Below are 16,941 nucleotides of genomic sequence, written 5' to 3' on the forward strand. Positions count from 1 at the left end.
TGAAATTAGAACACTCCCTAACACCATACATGAAAATAAACTCAAAATGGATTAAAGACCTAAATGTAAGACCAGATAGTATAAAACTCTTAGAGGAAAACATAGGCAGAACGCTCTATGACATAAATCACAGCAAGATCTATTTTGACCCACCTCCTAGAGTAATGGAAACTACCAAAAATAAACAAATGGGACGTAATGAAACTTAAAAGCTTTTGCACAGCAAAGGAAAATATAAACAAAATGAAAAGACAACCCTTAGAATGGGAGAAAATATTTGTAAATGAAGCAACTGACAAAGGATTAATCTCCAAAATATATAAGCATCTCATGCAGCTCAATATCAAAAAGACAAACAACCCAATGGAAAAATGGGCAGAAGACCTAAATGGACATTTCTCCAAAGAAGGTATACAGATTGCCAACAAACACATCAAAGGACGCTCAACATCACTGATCATTAGAGAAAGGCAAATCAAAACTACAATGAGGTATCACCTCACACCAGTCAGATTGGCCATCATCAAAAAATCTACAAACAACAAATGCTGGAGAGGGTGTGGAGAAAAGGGATCCCTCCTCCACTGTTGGTGGGAATGTAAATTGATACAGCTACTATGGAGAACAGTATGGAGGTTCCTTAAAAAACTAAAAATAGAACTACCATATGACACAGCAATCTCACTACTGGGCATATACCCTGAGAAAACCATAATTTAAAAAGAGTCATGTACCACAATTTTCATTGGAGCTGTATTTACAATAGTCAGAACATGGAAGCAACCTAAATGCCCATCAACAGTCGAATGGATAAAGAAGATGTGGCACATATATACTATGGAATATTACTCAGCCATAAAAAGAAATGAAATTATTTGTAGTGAGGGGGATGAACATAGAGTCTGTCATAGAGAGTGAAGTAAGTCAGAAAGAGAAAAACAAATACCATATGCTAACACATATATATGGAATCTAAAAAAAAAAAAAAATGGTTCTGAAGAATCTAGGGGCAGGACAGGAATAAAGATGCAGATGTAGAGAGTGGACTTAAGGACACAGGGAGGGGGAAGGGTAAGCTGGGACAAAGTGAGAGAGTGGCATGGACATATATATACACTACGAAATGTAAAACAGATAGCTAAGTGGGAAGCAGCCACATAGCACAGGGAGATCAGCTCGGTGCTTTGTGATCACCTAGAGGGGTGGGATAGGGAGGGTGGGAGGGAGACGCAAGAGGGAGGGGATATGGGGATATATGTATACATATAGGTGATTCACTTTGCTATACAGCAGAAACTAACACACTATTGTAAAGCAATTATCCTCCAATAAAGATGTTAAATAAATAAATAAATAAAATAAAGCTTATGGACTTACAGTATGATCATTTCCACTTTGTACTATTGTACATGTTCATTTTTATTTGATTTTATTTAATTGAAACTTTTTTCAGATATTAATGTCTAATTTTTTCACCTGTGTTTAATTAAAAGTCTGGTTTGCCAGCAAAAATTTAGAAAAGTATTACATATATATACTGAATTAATGTAAGTTTACCTAGCACAATGCTATTGCATTGTTACCATCTATTTATAATGGGGAACTTAATTGGTTGAAGCTTAAGGACAATTTCATTGTGCTCTATCTCTTATCTTGAAAATAATAAAAATAAATAACAAATATTGCATATGAGAAGTAATAAAATTATTCTGAACTATTAATACATTGTATGATAATATTAAATAATACCAGGTGCAAGATATCTGCATTTGAAAATTCAGCTCTTCACAATATTATAGAGGAATTTATTTTAATCTAATTTTGCCCATCACATAAATAAGAACAGCATTTTCAAGAAATGAATACAGGAACTTTTTATTAAAGATAAATATTATCCTAAATTACGTATCTGAAATCCTCATGTTAGCTAATTTAATAGCTGTTTTCAAAAATGATACTATTTAATATGATTATCTGATATTGTACATCTTAGATTAAAAATTTTTAATTTAGTCTTAAACTTGGCATTCTAGATTCACATTTTTCCCCATTGAAACATCCAGTAAACCAGATTTTACAACACATTACACTAGCAGTCTGCTTTCTATTGTTTTTAAAAAAGTAAGCCCTGCACATGCATGGTACTAGGCAGTCCTAAGATATGGTAATGAAGATTTAATAATGACCAGTGAAACGCTTAAAGTACACCTTGCCTGCTTTCCAGGTCTGCCACGGCTTAACTTTACTGTCCAAAAATGGAGTATGGAATTCTTTACTTACATGTTTTCTTTTCCTTTTAACAAAATAAAGAGGTAACACTCTTACATTAGAACTCATCAGAAATATACATATATTTTAACAGCTTATTCATACCACAGTTGCTTCAACTGGATTTGAAACTCATCTTTGCTGTTACTAAATCTGCAGTTACTTTTTAATACCCCTTTATTTTTTATTTGTTTTTTATTTTTTTATTTCTTTGCAGTATGCAGGCCTCTCACTGTTGTGGCCTCTCCCATTGCGGAGCACAGGCTCCGGATGCACAGGCTCAGTGGCCATGGCTCACGGGCCCAGCCGCTTCGCGGCATGTGGGATCTTCCCGGACCGGGGCACGAACCCGGGTCCCCTGCATCGGCAGGCGGACTCTCAACCACTGCGCCACCAGGGAAGCCCTACCCCTTTATTTTTTAATAAATGGTTTGTATAACACCTATTATTTATCCTCAAAAATAATATTCCCATTCATTTTATGTTCTGTGGTATACTTCTATACATAATCTCAATAACAAGAGTAATCAAGACCTGAACTCCTTTTCACAGTATAAACTAAACATTTGAATGCATTGCAGAGAAACAAACACAACATGATGGGAACTGCCTGTAAGTTACATGATCTTTCTTAAATGGAGAAACTAACCAGAGTCCAGTTAGAGTTTAATATTTTGGCAAAATATTTTTATAATTTAAAGGACATTTCCTCTAAATCACCTTTTAAACTCTACCAGGGTGGGCGTGGCACACTCCTTAGCTTTTGCTGTTTCCTAATTCTCAATTTAAATTTGATAAGTGCTGACTGCTTATTTGTATTTGAATGTTATTTGAATTTTTGCCCTGTGCCACAAAGGGTTTAAAGTGGTCTATAATACACGAACACCCCTCAAAAAGATGAGTATACAACATGCAGAAGTCACATTTGGCAAAAACAGATCTATCACAAGTTATCACACATTATGGCACAATGTGCCAGGCCCTGTGCTAAACCCCAGAGATTTAGAAATAAATAAGACTAAGTCTGCAATTTGCTCACATGTGAGTTAAGATGATAGAAATACTCTAGAAGGAAAAGAAATGGATCACTGAACAAAGTGAGTATGAGGGCTGATTCTCAGCACAATTATTAAAGAGGAATAGACATCTTCAGAATTGTAGCTTCTTTCAATAGTTAGCTTTGTTTCCTTGGACTGCCTTTGTCCCCAACAACATGCTGCTTCCTGGCTGCTCAGAGTGGGGCTCTGCTTCTGGATTATCTATGATCAGAAATCTCACCAGTCCTAAACTTATCAGGATGAACCTTATAATGTAAAAATATTCTATAAAAGAGGATTAGAACAAATTTTGAGGTCTTCCTACACTCTTCAGGTGACAGTCCTTTAGTAGACAAGACTTCTACCACCATCACCAGAACAATACCAACACCACACACTAATTATCCAATTTAAAATGATTTTAAAACAAGAAACTGAGGCCAACTAAAAGGACAAAGTTGCTATACCTATGTTTTGGGACAGGCAACATCTTACAATAAATTTTGAATTGCATTGTAGTGAATCTCAACCTCCATTTATGCTTGAGTGCCTCTAAAGGGAGCACACATCTAGAATAGATTTTAATCTCTAAGCAAAAAATAAAACAACTAACCTTGGCCTCATTGTGATGGCATCTCCTGTTCTACTATTTGTTTCCATCCTTTTAATTATAAAATGAATTCAGCTTTAGTTTAATATAAATGTTTAAAGTGTTCATACCAGGTTATAAACACTTAAAGTAAAATATTTGCTACAACAAAACTAAGGATATCAGAGTGATTTCAAACTGAGAAATAATTATGGTGGAGAGGAGAGTGCTGGTATGGGGCAGGGGAAGAAATATATATTTTTGGAGTTAAAAATAAGAAAAATAAAACTACCACAGACAAAGCATTAGCTATACTAACCAAGAAAAAAAGAGAGAGGACTCAAATTAAAAAAAAAAAAAATGAATAAAGAGACATTACAATTGATACCACACAAATACAAAGGATCATAAGAGACTACAATAAACAATTATATGCCAACAAATTGGACAACCTAGAGTAATTGATAAATTCCTAGAAATACACAATCTATCAAGCCTGAATCATGAGGAAATACAAAACCTGAACACACCAATTACTAGTAAGGAGATTAAATCAGTAATCAAACCTCCCAACAAAGAAAAGTCCCGAATGAGATGGCTTTACTGGTGAATTCTACCAAACATTTCAAGAAGAATGAATACCAATCTTCAAACTCTTCCAAAATATACAAGAGTGGGAAAACTTCCAAACTAATTTTACAAGAACAGCAATACCCTGATGCCAAAACCAGATAAGAACACTACCAGAAAAAAAAAAAATTACAGGTCAATATTCCTGGTGAACATAGTTGCAAAAATCTTCAACAAAGTATAAGCAAACTAGTTCAACAGGGTATTAAAAGGATCATACAATACGATCAACTATTGTATTCCAGGGATGCAAGGATAGTTCAACATACACAAATTACTGTGACACACCACATTAACAAAATGAAGGATAAAAATAATATAATTATCTCAATAGACACAGAAAAAGCACTTGACAAAATTCAACATTTTTCATGATAAAAACCCTCAACAAACTGGGTATAGAGGGAATATACATCAAATAATAAAGGCCATATATGCAAACCCATAGCTAACATCATACTCAACAGTGAAAAGCTGAAAGCATTTTCTCTAAGAACAGAAGCAAGACAAGGATGCTCACTCTTGCCACTTTTATTCAACATAGTATTGGAATCCCTAGCCACAGTAATCAGACAAAAAGAAAGAAAGAAAAAAAAAAAGGAATCCAAACTGGAAAGGAAGAAGTAAAACTGTTATTGTTTGCAGATGCCATGATGCTATATGTAGAAAATCCTAAAGATGCCACCAAAAAACTGATAGGACTAATAAACAAACACAGGAAAGCTTCAGGATACAAGATCAATATACAAAAATCAGCTGCATTTCTATACACTAACAAACTATGAGGAAGGGAAATTAAGAAACAATCCTGTTTACAATTGCATCAAAAAGAATAAAATACCTAGAAATTAATCTAAGAGGTGAAAGACCTGTACATTGAAAACTATAAGACATTCATAAAAAAAAATTGAAGAAGACACAAATAAAATGGAAAGATATTCTATGCTCATGAATTGGAAGAAATAATATTGTTGAAATGTTCATACTACCTAAAGCATTTGACAAATTCAGTGCATCCCTATTAAAATTCCAATGGCATTTTTCATAGAAATAGAAAAAACAGTACTAAAATTTGTATGGAACCATAAAAGACCCGGAATAGCCAAAGCAATCATAGGAAAGAAGAACAAAGCTGGAGCCATTTCAGCCTCTTGATTTCTAACTATATTACAAAGCTTTAGTAATCAAAAAAGTGTGATATTGGCATAAAAACAGACATAGAGATTAATGGAACAGAATAGAGAGCCTAAAAATGAATCCATGCATATTTGGCCAATTAATTTATGTAACAAAGGAGCCAAGAATATACAACGGGAAATGGATAGCCTCTTCAAAAACAGTGCTGGGAAAACTGGATACACATGCAAAAGAATGAAACTGGACCCCTATTTTACACCACACACAAGAATCAACTCAAAATGGATTAAAGACTTTGAAAGTAAGACAGTGAGTGACAGCAGAAAATAAGAAAACCAGTTATGGAGATGACAATAACAGACTTTCAAACATCTAAGTGTAACTTTCCACCTTTGTTTATCCTGACTTGTCCTTCCCTAATTCTCACATTGCTCTGTGTAGAACATCATCACAATTTGTTGAATATTTATTACATACCAGTCAGTGAGTTTAAGTGATTTATACAAATCATCTCATTTATTCCATATGCCTACTTTAAGAGGTTGATATTATTACCCGAAGTTCACCATTCAGAAAACTAAATTTTGCAGAGGTGAAATAATCTTTCCCAAACCACAACAGATTGTGGAAGTGGAAGGTCTCAGATTCAAACTCAAGCCTATGTGTTTCGAAGGACTATGTTCTGAACCACTACACTATATTCAATGACTGAGGAAGAACATAATTAAGCTGTTTATGCAAGTTTCAGGCATTGTATCCATTTGGCTACATCTTTCACTCCAACACTACCTGTAGCTGAAGTTTTAGCACTTCACAATAAACAAAATTCATGAAGATTATTCTGAATCAAGAAGAAATGTTTGCCTCAAGCTCAGTGTACTATTTAAGAAGGCAAGAAAGAAAGTAATTCAGAAAGATTTCCAGCAATGGTATTTAAAATAAGTATATCCAGGCTTAAGGGGTTAACCTTTAGTTATCTAGGAATCTACTCATCTTTCTAGAATTATTCCTTCTGAAAGGATATAGTTGGTTAAAGATTTATTCTAACACGTTTTTACGATAAGCAGTTAGGGCTTTTGTTTAAATGCATAAATATTTGATGACTCTTTGGATAGAAATGTCAGCATACACAAGAATATGAAGAATTCACTGGACTATTCTACTTATTATTTGGGTAACAGATATGGAATATAGTAAGAATGTACACATAAAGATTAGATCATTGTGGATATATGTCACTATATCATCTGTAAACACACTAAATACATTTAAAAGAATTCAGCAATCATGTTAAGCCACTCAGTTCTATACCATTTATATTTTAGGAATTTACTAAGGATATTACTTGCTGTATATGTTTCAAGGTAGCATCCATGAAATAAACTTTGATTGGAATGTAATTCCATTTGAATCATAAAGTTTAATATCTACTTAATTGTTTGAAAAGCTTTATTTATAACATTAACTTGTGTGTAACTTTTTATAAAAATCACCTTATTATGAGGTTTTAAGCATTTTATTTAGTTTTATTTTTCTCTTATACAATTTATATGATTTAAATATTTTTTCTTAATAATTTCCACCAATGCCAAAAAGAAGATTTTTTTAAGGAAAAATTAAAACTATTTGAGAAACTAAATTTCATGTAAGCTAGATCTATTACCAAAGGCTCAGAAATAAAAAAGCTATGGATATTGTATAGAATGTGTGTTCCTTTCAAACTAGAGAAGCTTCTTCTTCATTGGTATATACTTATAGCTAGGAAGAGATGTGAGTATCAGGGCTCTCAAAGCAAGGCCTTTTCCATGGAGGGTCCTTGTCTTTTTAATTATCTCGTACTCCAGCTCTGTAAGAGTCTGTTGAAAGACAGAATTCCAGGAAAACTGATTTTCATTTTGAGAAGGAACATAGTTGAGATATGAGGACTTTCATTGCTATAGAATAATGCAGTTTCGTGCTACAATGTTTTCTGTAGACTTTCATATGTGAATGTGTGGGCTTGCTATCAGAGTAATAAACAAACAAACAAATCTTTAAAAGTAATTTTAAATAATTGAAAGCAATCTCCTAAATAAAAATGTCTTGAAGGCAAATTTTAACCATTTCTAAGAATGACAGAAATGGTCACAAGGTTATAAAAAGAAATTTTATGGTTGGCATTTGCATTGCGCTCTAAGAGTCCCCAAAATTAAAATTCTTAGTAGCATCATTTATACCTTCAAATTACCTTTATTAAGCATCTCCTTACAAATATATGCAATGCTAAGATTTCCATGTAATAAAAATAACAGGTGGAGCCTCTGTCCTAGAGGATGGTTAAGTACATAAACAGAAGGAACCATCACATGAACAGTCTGGCCTCAAACCAGGATTTACTGCTACAATCGGTATTTCTTAGTAAATAGTTAAAAGTAACATCTATGTAGGAATGGGATATAGGCCAGACGACCTAGTGACAAGAAAAAAGGCAGGAGAAGTTGGTCAATAACAAACATAACCGTACACATTTGGTTTAAACCTAGCCCTGCATGTGAGTAAAACATAAACTAAGAAGTACAAATAATAGTGGGCCATGCACCACAGAAACATACTTTAGCAATTATATATTTTTAAAGCTTTTTATTGAGCATGGTATCTATAAACAGCATAGAAATATCATTATGCATCAAATGTTTAAGAAACAGAGACTATAAGTTAGGTACCTCTGGAATTCATAGTAACTCAAAGATATTTAATACCATTTATTTTTCTTAATTTACAATCTGATGAGCTATTTTTCCCCTCTAATATATAAAGAAGGGAAATTTGCCACACTCATTTTAAAGGAATATACTACTTTTGGTTTCTCATACTTATGAGAAAGTACTTCTTCAAAGAAACTATTTCCACATGTATTATTATGCTCTACAGTATAAGGAGGGAGAAAAATGATCTGGATTTTCCTTGGGTCTATTTCTTCCTCTGTGTCAGAGGTGAAGAGATGTAAATGTTTTCTAAGGAGATGAACAAAAGAATGAATGGATGAATGGATAGATGGATGGATGGATGGATGGATGGATAGGAGGGTAGATGAAAGAAAAAGCTAACAGACTTCAAGAGACAAAAAAACCTTATGATTTTTAGGGCTAAGAGCAATCCCTAACCCCTTTCTCATCCTCACATATTGTGTTTTACAGCATGCACGAAAGGAGAAAGCTCAAGCCAACAATTTTTCAGTGAAAAGTTAGATTTTTAAAAACAAATCTGAGATTTGATTTAATCTGCATTTCTCAGTCATCAGACTCTTCACAACTTTTGCAATTGAATAATTAAATTTAATAGAAATGGCAGCCAGGGTTTGAAGCATGTTTAGTGCCCAGAGGGCCATAAAGGATTTGGATAACCTTGGCATTAGCGTTTCTGCCAAACTCAATGTAGGATGTTGAATAGAAACATGTCTCACAATACACTACAGAGAGCTGAAAAATCAGAAGAAAAAAATGATATAAAATAGTCTGAAAAAGAAAAGATTAACATATATGTGTAGTTTTATTAATTTGACAAGAAAATGATATTTAGACAGAAAAGTACTTCTTTTTTAGTTCACAAAGATAGAGGATGTACATTCTATAAAATTTGCCCCAGATTCTTTACAATTTTAAGAGAAGCATAAAAGTTTATACCTGAAAGAGATAAAGTTTTTTTTTTTTTAATTATGCTTCACAACTAAATATTTGCCTTTGTTTTCTGCATCTGCAAATGATAGTTTTATTTTAAAATGTCAGATTAGTTTTCTTCTATTCATTGTGTATATTATCTTATAACTGCAATTAACTGCATTCTGTTAGGAAGAATCTTTTTGAAAAATAAAGAACAAAAGGATAATTCTATAAACAAATTCAGAAAGGACTAGAATAAATACCTAATTGATGAGTGAATAATGGATTTAGGATGGTGAAGTTCAACAAGTTGATGTAATGAATAGAACCTACCATGCTGTTCCACAGAATATTCCTGGGTACCTTTCTAGAAAGTAGAATTGTAACTCTATTGAATAAGATTTTGATTTCCAAGTAGGTAGCTAACTCAAACATCTACTATGTTTCTAAGTTGTGATAAAAGCAACAAAACAGATCTATTTACAGTTCTGGAGGGAAGATGGTTGGAAGTGTAAGAAGTCTAAGCAGGTCTGCATCCTACTTAGAAAATTCAGGGATACTCTCTAAAGATGGCAGCATTAGAGCTGGATTTAGGATGATTCTGGAGAGTAAGATCATGAAACAGGAAGTTATTCCATTGGCCCAAATGTGAGACTGATGAAGAAAATATGTGTTGTAAGGGGAAAACACAAAACGATTAAGCAACAAAAAATAATACAAGTGTTGAGATTTGATATAAATTCAGAAAACAGTAACAAGCCCCTGAAGTCTTCTGAGAAAGGTAGTGAGATGAAACAGTTGTATTTATGAATATTAATCTGTCACTTATTTTGCAGGATGGATTGAAAACAATGTTTTTTGAAACAGAAAATAATTTAGAAGGTTATTAAAGTATGCCAAGAGAGAGAAGGTAGAAGTTTGAAATAAGGTAGAAAGAATGTGAATGAACAAGAATCTAGGTACAGAGAATTTGTAAAGAGATTCCATCACTATTACCATCAACAAATATTTAGGTGCACAGGGCACCACGCTCACTCAGAAAGTACAATGAAATACATGTTCCTGGCTAAAACAATTTCTGCCCTTCAAATGGACAATATACCAAAAATCATAGAGCTAGAATTTTTTTGTTAAAAAGAGTCTCCCAAGGAAATTATTATGTAAGACAGACACATACAACATGTTCACAGATTTGGAGTAAAAAAAAAAAAAAAAAGTTCTGCGCTATTTATTCTTATTGATAAGTAAAAGACTGATTTTGAAGTGGCAAATAAGAGCAGAGGAGAAAAGTAATAAAAGGGCTTTTGGTTATGCCAAAGATAATTGAAACCCTTTCATTTATAGGTTGGATGAGTTTACTATGGAAAGAAAGATACCTTAGTAAAGGTTTTGTTTTTTAGTTTGACTTATATTAAAAATTCAGTTTCTAATTTCTTTCTTTTATTTTTGGCTGCGTTGGGTCTGCATTGCTGCACTCTGGCTTTCTCTAGTTGCAGCAAGCGGGGGCTACTCTTCGTTGCGGTGCGCGGGCTTCTCATTGCGGAGGCTTCTCTTGTTGTGGAGCATGGGCTCTAGGCGTGCGGGCTTCAGTAGCTGTGGCTTGTGGGTTCTAAAGCGCAGGCTCAGTAGTGGTGCACGGGGCTTAGTTGCTCCGCGGCATGTGGGATCTTCCTGGACCAGGGCTTGAACCCGTGTCCCCTGCGTTGGCAGGCAGATTCTTAACCACTGCGCTACCAGGGAAGTCCCTCTAATTTCTTTACATAAAAAATTATGTGATACTAAAAAAACCTTAAGGAAGGCATGATTTATTTTTTAAGTGTTTGGAGGAAAAAATCATTTAAATGCGTAAGGCAAATGGTATACCCGGTGAGGGGAAAGTAGCATAGAGGTAGATGTTTTTATGTGAAAACAGGCAAGTGGTTGTAAGGAACATATGAGAGGTGTTTGCAGTATTTGCTGTAATTCCAAATAGCATGTAATGTTATTCCATTAGAGGGTATTTATTTTAATATATTTGAAGTTTAATTTAGTAATCATTCGGCCCTCAGATGAAATTTAAGATTTCAGAATATACACTGAATGATTATGATATGTATTATAAACAGTTATAAAAATTGCCTTGTTTTAAGGTGACAGGACATTTGTGTTTTGATTTTTGACACAGGAACTGATATGTGGAATCTAGAAAAATGGTACAGATGAACCTATTTGCAGGGCAGGAACAGAGACACAGACGTAGAGAATGGACATGTGGACACAGGGGGTTGGGTGGGGGAAGGAGAGGGTGGGACAAACTGGGAGATTAGGACTGACATATATACACTACCATGCATAAAACAGACAACTAGTGGGAACACGCACAGGAAGCTCAGCTTGGTGCTCTGTGACAATCTAGATGGGAGGGATGCGGCGGGTGGGAGGGAGGTCCAATAGGGAGGGCATATAGGTATACATATAGCTGATTCACTTCACTGTACAGCAGAAACTAACACAACATTGTAAAGCAATTATAATCCTACAACTACAACAAAATCTAATCCCTAAAAGAAAGTAAAATATGTATTTTTTACTTATTGGCATAAAATTCCTTTCATCACACTTTATGCCTTCAATATAATCTTCTTTATTAAATGATGTGCTCACTGTAGAAGGAGGTGCATGATTAAGCGTACATCTCCATTGTCATATTTGACACTCAAGTGAATTGAATATTCCAAAGAACATATACATAAAAAGCATAATTTTTTTCAGAAATATATCCATATAGAAACTCTTCAAAGTAGAAAAATTAGAGAATTATAGAAGAAATATATTATGCTGACTGGTAAAGTCTGAACCTAACAAAAAAATGGGACATTTGTATAAGAATTACTAGTACTTTCTGCCTTCTAGGATGAAGATTGGTAGATTTATATTGGGAACCAATTAATCCTTTGTTGTCAGAGGGACCATGCTAGAAGGCCCTACTTTTTATTCAGATATTCATATATATCCTTTTGGGGAACCCTAAATGGTGAGGTAAATCAAGTGCAGATACTCCAGACTGAGACGGAAAGCATTCTGTTTAGTAATGTAATTGATGTATCCTTCAGAATAATCCAGACTCTATAAATCATGTTAGCTAGATTCCCCCTAAATCTTAAAAACCTAGATTGAGGTGGTTTCCTGCCTGAAATATTATTGAGAGAATATAAAGCAGAAGGATACTGGGCATGGAAATGAGAAAACTGTAGGAGGGAAAGTACAATCCTGATACTTCCCTCCTGCTACAGAGTAAATGGAATCAACAGTATTGGTTAAAGTACAACATGGATCAGAACACCTTTGTCCCATACACGTATCACTTAAGACTGAACAATCAAGAGTTTGGGAAGTATTTTGGACCAGGATTTATCTGTTAGAACCAAGGTACCAGATCGCATACTAAAAGAGGTGGGGGCTGGGAAACTGTCCTGAAAGTAACCATCAGAGGAAGAAGGTAATCCAGGGGAGCAAGGTGATAAGGGTTAGATGGGTCTGGGGCTGCCTAATCTCTTTCCAGTGGCTGATAATAAATGGGGTGACAGTTCGGTCAAATCTCCAAGGCAAGGAGATGTCTGAAAAATATTTAGATTAAGAGGAAAACTGACTCCTGCCAGTGGGGTGGCCAGCTAGAAGCTAGACAAAAAGGCACAGTGAGGGAACCTGAAACCCACGTTGGGGCATTAGGCTTTTAAGAAAAACCACTCCAGTTCCAGCTGATGTTACATTCCAGTATTCCACCTCATGTTATCCCAGAGGCTCTGCCCCAATCTTACCAAAGTCTGTGATTTTATATAGTTTTAGTTTTGTTGTGAAGAAGTGGGAAAGCCTCATGCCAACTTTCCAAAGTGGCCGAGAAGAGAGCCACTCCCATCCCATCCTGGTGCTGAGCTTCCATCAGAGGTCACCAATGAAGGAGAGCTATGCAAAACAGAGAGCATTCTCTGGGGGGGTCACTGCTAGTGGAGAAGCATTGTTGTAATAGGTAAGAAAGATACTGAAGTACCTGCATTGAGCCCGCATAGGGCAGAACACTAGAAATCTCTCAGAAAGAGCTCAGGGCAACTCGAGGGTACACAATTTCTAGAAATTAGCCTAATGAGGGGCTCAACTTTAATCATTTGGATATATGAAATAAATGTGTCTTGTTTTGTATTCAAGCTGGAGGGGATCCAGGATATATATGTTGAGCAAATAATGAAGTAGTTTATGGTATATTCATAAATAGTATATTAAAATAGGAATATTACATCTCCTGCATTGTATTTTTTTTTTCTTTTTTTTTTTGCGATACGCGGGCCTCTCACTGCTGTGGCCTCTCCCGTTGCGAAGCACAGGCTCCGGACGCGCAGGCCCAGCGGCCATGGCTCACGGGCCCAGCCGCTCCGCGGCACGTGGGATCCTCCCGGACGGGGGCACGAACCCGTGTCCCCTACATCGGCAGGCGGACTCTCAACCACTGCGCCACCAGGGAAGCCCCATTGTAGTTTTTGTATTGTTAATTTTACTTTTTCCTTGTTAAAGCTTATGCTTTTTGGCTTCTGATAAAAGGAAACGTGCTAAAGGTTAAAATGTGCTAAAATCATAAACTCAAGAATAATAGCTGTCCAAGTCAGCCACATAGGATTGATGGGAAAGAAAGATGTTTAGATAATGTAAGTAAAAAGGTATTCTAAACTTTAAAAAAAATCATACAAATACAAGATAGTCCATGTTATATTTTAAATTCTGAGATTTTAAAAAAATTATTGAATGCCTTTATATTTATTACATTTATAAAGCCTCTTTTAACTTTAGAAATTTAGATGTTCAAGCTTTCTTAGTTTTTAAAATGCCAAAGTTGTATGGGGGGGGGGAACTGTGTGGGAGAAAAACATTTTCAAAAACCACTGATTTTTCTGAAAATGTAAGTACCTAAGTACAACATTGGAAAACATCCAACTGAAGTTAAATTGTTAAAACTAATGCTCTACATATTACAATAAAAGGACAACTCAGTGTTTCAACAAACCTAAATAGAATTATCAAGATGTTTGTTGGAAATATGCTCTTCCCTTCATTATAAATAAAATTATCTTGTCAGTCGAAAACAAATTACGTTTTTCTCTCTCAGAACATGTGTTTTAAGCTTTTTTAAAATCAGCAATAATTTTCTATTGATATTTTAAGATACTTAATAGAACCAAAAATACAGTTAATGATAGATATCCTGCCTACTGGTGCACTACCCTGTCCTTTGCCTAAATTTCCATTCTTCTAGTTTATAGTGTTTAACAATTACATATTGCATATAAGCAAATGGAAATTAGGGATATGGTATTATTAGGGGAAGGGAGAGGCAAGGATGAAAATCAATACAAGCCTCAGAGACCTGGTGGAAGCAGCTGCCCTATTAAATACATCCTTGGTGAATTTGCTATGAGAGGATGTAGCCCATTACAACTGCAGTAGTCCATAAAGCTTCACTGCCCCTTTTTTGTTTCTACTAGTTTTATTCTAAAATCATCATTACACAGAATAAAAAGAAAAGCACAGAGACCAGAGACCGATATTTGCATTCAAATAAATGAAATGTAAATTATCTTATGCTACAAAAAATGGTATCATCAAGAAAGAAGACATTATTGAGTGTATGGCACTCGACATTTTACCTATGTTGTTTCATTTAATCATCAAAAAACCCAAAAGACAGATATGTCAATTCCCATTTAACAGATGAGAAAATGGGCTCAGAGAAGAAACTTGCCCCAAACCAAACAGCTGCTAAGTACTTGAACTGTTTGATGTTCTTTCCATTATGCCAGAGTTATCATCATCACTAAACACCAAATAAAAATCAGAATCATAGCTCCCTCAAATGTTTTTTAGGGAATTATGGCAGGTCTAAATAATTGTAGTTTGTGGATACTTCTGAAAGCTGTCTGTAAGGAACATGAGAGAATAAAACAGACTGTCCCCCTTTCCATAGACATACACTGAGCTGGAATTAGAATATGAACAGGCACAAAGCTATGCTAATACTTTTTGCACTTCTGCCAGTCTAGTAGGGATGTTATCTACTAACTTCAAGGTAAGGTTAACCCCTGCTAATGTAACTTAGTTCAAAAACTGTTAAGATAATTAATACAAGAAAACAATATATGCACAAATGACGTATCTTTAAAAAATTTACTTTCTTCATCATTCATCCTTATGTAACTACCACTGAATACTGCTCTCCTTCCTTTCACAGACAGATTTCTTCTAACAATACTCCCACATATACTCCACTCTAATTTCTAATTTTCTAATAGCAGAGACCAAAATCATCTTCACTAAGGTCCTAATGATACCAGGCTCCTAAAGTCATGGAGAGTCTTCAGTTCTCATTTTTCTTGACTGTACAGCGGCACATGATAGTGTTGATCGTATATTCCTTCATGAAACCCACTCCTCCAATGGTTTCCATAACATCACATTCACCTTATGCCTCTATCCTCTATGGCAAAATCTCACTAACTGTAACATCCTCCTCAAAAATAACCAATGCCACAGGTTTTCGAGGCTTAGTATCATCTGTCCTTTACACAAAGGCAATCTAGGGGAATTCCCTGGCAGTTCAGTGGTTAGGACTCCACGCTGTCAGTGCCCAGGATCTGGGTTCAATCCCTGGCCGGGGAACTAAGATCTCACAAGCTGCATGGCGTGCCATCCCCCCCACCCGCCCCCGAAAAGGCAATCTAATCAACACTTGTAGCTTGGGAACTGTAGAGTTACCAAGCCAGCATATCAAACTGTATAACACTGTGTGCATAACACCCAGGCACCTCAAATTCTAAATGTCAAAAACTGAATTCACCATCTTATTCCAAAAGTCTGCCCACTTTCAACCCTCAGCTGACGGTGCTAGTGAGAAATCTAGGAGTCTCGTTGGTACCCGTTTCCGCCAATTGCTCTTATTCAGCAAATCACCAAATCCTGTGGATTTTGTCTCCTAAAATATACCTTGAATCCTTCAACTTCTCCCCAGTTCTTCCACCACTACCAGGTAACAATCTACCATCATCTCTCACCTGGAACACTTCAATTACCTCTTAATTGGCTTCCTCACATCTATTCTTCCTCCCTTCAATATTTTCTACAAAATGTAGCCAGGATGATCATTTCAAAATTCAGTGTGATCATGTCACTCTGTTGTTTAAACCCTTCAGCAGTGCCTCATTGAGCTTAGGATAGAGAACAGAATTCTTGGCATTGTGTCGATCACATTCTGTATAATCTGACCTACCCCATTCCTGATCTCCACCACTCCTTCCTTACTCTCATTGTTTCATCTCTCTGGCTTTCTTCTGGCTCCTCAAATGTGTCATGCTCCCTCTCTCAGAGCTATCACACATGCTATCCTTTCTGCATGACATTCTCTCTCCTTGCTTCCTTATATAGTGAATTCCTACCTTTCTTTTCATGCTCAGCCCTAAAAGTTTTCTTCAAGGAAGGCATTCCTAAGCCCTAAGACTAGACCAGGTCCCCAAGTACCAACTCTAACAGCACCAAGTAATTCTCCTTTATAACATTAAAATTGTAAAACCTAACACAATGTTGTGGGGTTTTTTGTTGTTGTTGTTGTTGTTTTTTTAAATTT

At 35.4% G+C, this 16,941-nt stretch overlaps 1 protein-coding gene across 4 annotated transcripts in view; it reads right to left on the minus strand.

The window, feature by feature from the left end:
- GRIK2 (glutamate ionotropic receptor kainate type subunit 2) overlaps nt 1-16,941 on the minus strand; it is a 661,376-nt gene that overhangs the window by 461,593 nt on the left and 182,842 nt on the right. The gene's annotated exons all lie outside the window — the stretch shown is intronic.

This window comes from Orcinus orca, chromosome 12 (genome assembly GCF_937001465.1).
Source record: "Orcinus orca chromosome 12, mOrcOrc1.1, whole genome shotgun sequence".
In the NCBI taxonomy this organism is placed as follows: Eukaryota; Metazoa; Chordata; class Mammalia; order Artiodactyla; family Delphinidae; genus Orcinus; species Orcinus orca.